The sequence below is a fragment of the Temnothorax curvispinosus genome, unplaced genomic scaffold (genome assembly GCF_003070985.1).
Source record: "Temnothorax curvispinosus isolate PA1 unplaced genomic scaffold, ASM307098v1 QBEX01003968.1, whole genome shotgun sequence".
Lineage (NCBI taxonomy): Eukaryota > Metazoa > Arthropoda > Insecta > Hymenoptera > Formicidae > Temnothorax > Temnothorax curvispinosus.
In genome coordinates this window covers 11,902-16,933 of record NW_020213748.1, presented here as the reverse complement: position 1 = coordinate 16,933, position 5,032 = coordinate 11,902, and the positions used below count along the sequence as shown (strand labels likewise).

Below are 5,032 nucleotides of genomic sequence, written 5' to 3'. Positions count from 1 at the left end.
TGCCAATGTTATGGCATTTGGTGTTGCTTTCAATATTTTTTATGAATTCGTACATGGCAGTTTTTTGGTTTAAGTTCGTGGAGAGGTAAAAATTATTGCCAAATTGGAGGAGTTTAGTCATCTCTGAAGGAAGTACCTCCGTGTTGGAGAAGTTAATAAAGAATCATTTGTCATTAGCATATTTTATTTTAACAATTTTAAAAGAACAGATATGCAGTGCAATATATCCTTGGATTTAATGTTACCTAGACTATATAATTTTATATTGTCTCCGAATTGAAGACGAATGAAACCTTGGATTAAATTGGTGAAAATGTTAAAAAACATTATATTTAAGGAGAGAGGGTAGTAATTTGTGAATTAATGGTAATTAAATACTAGTCTTTTTAAGTCACACACATTGTGATTGTGGTCCAAAGATACAAATTTAGATTTTAAGTTACGTTTAACTGAATAATCGCTTTAGTGCCGTTATCTTGGAATAAGTAATAATTTGCGTTTCCGTTATTATTAAAAATTCATTTGATGTTTCTATCCAAACATTCGGGTCGAATACCTAGTCAGTCAGGCTGGCTTGTAAACTATTGTAAACTATTTATCAAATATTGCGAGTATTATACTGGCGCACATATGTCAACGGCTGCGTACACATCATCCATATCTGCGCGTGTCGTGCAGTCGCGTCACTGTCGACGGGAAAGAGCAAGTCCTTGCTGAACAACATGATCCTGTCACTCACTCGCAGGACGTCCAACGCGAACGAGCGCAACCGACATGGTTCCTAGGTGACCAGCGTTCCAACTCTTTCATCAGGTACATTGACTAGGAGGCCTAAGAGTCCGGCGGTAACAGCACGGACACCACCGATTATTTTGATCTTGAACCCTCGCCCGGAGCGGACGCTGATTTCGCCGAGCGAAATAATGGTCGCTTTGAACAGCAACAACAGTATTATCAATGAACGACAGGATGAAAATCATCAGATTCCGCATTCCTTGCCGTCGCCGACGAAGAAGTAAAACAATAACGGCAGCAGTTGGCGCCGCAAGTTTATGCTACGTCGCTTCAACAATTCCTTGAACTTGAACAACGGTGACACACGTTCCTCCTCGCCGAGCGAATCGATAGCGAAGTCCTTATCCTGGATCGAGGAATCTTTGTTCAGTTGAGGGGCAACAAGGCAGCAACACCACGACGACGACCATCTCGTCGCCATCGATGTAAATCGACGTGACCGGAAGCCCTCAGATAGCCACCGCCTCTGTTGACGACATACCGTCTCTGGAGAACAGCTTTACCTAGCCCGAAAAGGAAAATGACGATGAGGAGGAGCAGGCTGGTCTGGAGTTTGAGACGGAGAACTCATTCTTACCGTGCAGCCCTGCGGCCATGTCCATCGTTGGCCTGGACTTCCTCCACGATGCCCTATTACGACTTCCTGTCTGTGAACGGCGGCGCGATGCGGCAGGGGATCATTAGCACTAGCTCGCCCTAGCTATCGTCCGATGTGAGTTTGCATTCCAGCGTGGACTGCCCGCTGATACTTGCAGCTTTTACGGTGAGGACAGCAGTCCGAGCATGGACTCGTTGAAGTCCAAAGAGACGCGACCGGGTGCCGCGAGATCTTGCCCGAATCTGAAACGACATAGCGCCGGCTGCTCTTTGGCCAGCAGCTCGTCGAGCCCGAGATCGAGACCGGGTTCGGCCGGGCCATGTTTCAAGCTTTTCGAAGAAGGCGACGTACAAGTGTGCTACCTGAATCAAATCCGGACTTTTTTAAAGAAGATCCTGTGCAGCAAGTTCCTTAGACACTGGGAGACCCATTATCTATTTCAACGACTGTTTCCTTACGAATAATGAAAATACTGCCAGTCTAAATAGAGCGAATTTTCACTTTGCGAAAGAGTGCTTATTCACTTTTTACTTGGAGTGATTGTTCAACTCTGGAAAGAGTGACATGTTTTACTGAATAATTATTCATTCGACATAAAAAAATTATTTATTTCGAAATTTTATTACTATTTTTTAACTAATTTTGTTTCTTAAGATGCAGTCTATGATTATAAATATTTTCTCGTATTTGAAAAACACACTTACCTTGGTGGGATTCGAACTCGGGACCTCTGCATCGTGAGCCAACTGCCTTACGTGGTAGACTACTTCTTAATTTGATGTAAGCGTTATATATAGTCTACATATATCACAACCAGCGCAAATATATAATTTTTCAAAAATCATTTTAAGAAACAAATTCAGTTTAAAAAGAGTAATAAAATTTTGAATTGGATATATGATATAATATTTCTTAATGTCGGGTGAATGTCAGAAACCAGTGCCGGATCATTATGAAATTTTGTGTTCGTAAATATATTCGTAAATAATCGGGGCCTTATGTTATGTAAGGCTATCCCTAACAAATTTCTACACGGGAACAATTGAACACGCGGGAAGCGGAAAGCGGGAAGGCGATTTCACTTCAAGTTGGAGTGAAGTTTGGAGTGATGACTTCACTCGAAGCGGGAAGCGGATTGCGATTTCACTTTAAGTTGGAGTGAAATTTGGAGTGACAACTTCGCTCTAACGACTTCACTTTAAAAATCAGAGTGAAACTCAACTCTTTTTATTTTAGAGTGAATAAATTCACTCTATATTGGAGCGAATATTCACTCTTTTTGAGTGAACTGGTCAGTAACTCCATGTTTAGAGTGAAAATTTCACTCCAAAGATTTAGAGAGATGGAGAATTCTATTCTTTGTGACATGTTGACAATCTATTTTGTCCTGTATGGTATTTCGTTATTATTCGCTCTGTACTTGTGCTGTAATATTTAATGAATTCGCGAAACTCGTAAAATTGACCGAGGAGTAAGATTTGCAAGGAATACATATATACGGAGGAACATTTTTCACTCCTTTTGATAGTTGTCAAACGGCTTGTTTTCTCGTATGTTTAGGCTTCGTTTTATGGTTGTTTGTTTATTGTCGAGGGAAAAGAATAGTCTCCCGTCAATTTTAGAAGTGTTCTGAAATGATCTACAGTGATTTTTTATTGAAATGTCTTTTTATTTGAGAATGCCACGTAGGACAAAATAGGGTAATTTCTCGCCTCGATAGCAAGAAATTTAATATGACCGCGGTGACTACCCAGGAGCCTTAAAGGATAGATTTGTCACATTGTGCAATAAAATTGGTATTACAGAAGCACTTAAATAGTGCGGATGTTAGAAATAAAGTTCAAGAATTTGTACGCTTCTGTTCGGTATGCCAAGAGAGTAGATAAGTGATGTTATCTGTACAACCTTTCTCTGTTTCTTTTATTGTTAGTTTTAGGTCCGTTTTCATTTTCCTTTTTATTATGTATTCCTGTGGATAATTTAAATAACTGTTGCAAATTAATATGGCAACACAATATACAATTTTATTACACAGAATAAGGACACAATTTACATATCATGCGCGTAGCCATGCGGGCACCATATAAAGCCAGGCTTAAAGTGTCTGGAAGCAGATGTGCAATGGCGGAAATAGCAAAAGAAAGAACGGAATTATGCTTATTGCGTTCACTTGTTAATAGCGCATCCTAAAGTATAAGTCTAAAGTAGATAGATAAAATATCGCAATTATCCGCCATTTTGACGGACGCGTACATACATATAATGTTTCACACACAGAATCAGGTTAGGAAAATTGCACTTAATGTGTAGCTATGTTACATTATGTAATAAGATAAGTGTACATTACGTCCATTATTCGACGCCATTTGACTCTAAATGCTAAAGCATTGAGTCTTATGAATTGCGATTATAGACATCTATATATGTTATATACTAGACTGCTAATTTCCACAAATTCACTTCCACGTGGACCTGAAAAGTATGTACATAACTCATGCGTTGTGTAAAAGATATGAATGTTACATGATTGATTGAATTTCAAGCAATATGTGTTACATATCTACCATTTCCTATTTTATTTACGCCACGCGGATGCGCAGATGCTCACTCGTCATATATATGTGATACATATTTTTTGGAATTCATGTTTTTGATACGGTATAAAGGAGTAGCAATTTAGTATATACACATACGTGACGCATACATACATGAATCTAATGGATGGAACAGAGGAGGCATCTTTCGGACTTGCTTCACTAGTCAGATATGGAACCATAGACCTTATAGATATGCAGGCTAATTTTTACAAAAATATAATTACCGTAATCAGCGGATTTACGTAGAATTTCCCTTATCTGCTTTTGTGTTTGCTCGGTCATATATATTTTTTGTTTTTCATATGTTTTTATCTTTTATCGCGTTTTTTCCCCAATTACTTAAATGTTTAAGAATTGGGCCTGCGATATTTGGTGAGCAAGAGCATGTAGCAAAATTTAAGGCAATATTGACCATGAACTGGCAATACATAGCACACCTTGTCACGTATTTCTTTCTCTAAAGTGTTCGGAAGCACCGAAAGAGGAAAAGAGAGAGAAATATACTTCTTTCTCCAAAGTGTCTGGAAATATGGATACTTCTTTCTCTGTCTCTCTGTCTCTCTGTCTCTCTGTCTCTCTGTCTCTCTGTCTCTCTCTCTCTCTCTCTCTCTCTCTCTCTCTCTCTCTCTCTCTCTTAGCAATTCAAAGTTTTATCGAAGAATGGAAGTTGATAATTGAGGAGAAAAAATGGTGGGGGTGTTATTCCTGGATCTCAGGAGAGCGTTTGAGACAATAGATAGGGTAAGATTAGTGGAAAAATTATATCAGTATGGAATAAGAGGAGTGGTACTGGAATGGATAAGATCGTATTTAAGTAATAGAAAGCAGCAAGTTAGATTCAATGATATGTGTTCTAAAATAATTGAGACAGTATATGGCGTGCCACAGGGATCAGTATTAGGACCTCTATTGTTTATTTTGTATATAAGTGAAAGTGTATATAAATTTTGTATATAAATGATATAGTTAAAGTCTGTCCGGAGGGAAGTATATTTAGATTATTTGCAGATGACACGACCGCAAGTGTAACAGGAGAAAGTTG

The 5,032-nt window shown here is 38.7% G+C and overlaps 1 pseudogene; it reads left to right on the top strand.

The window, feature by feature from the left end:
* Window positions 1-722: 722 nt before the first annotated feature.
* Window positions 723-1,857, top strand: LOC112453061 (annotated as a pseudogene).
* Window positions 1,858-5,032: the final 3,175 nt, after the last annotated feature.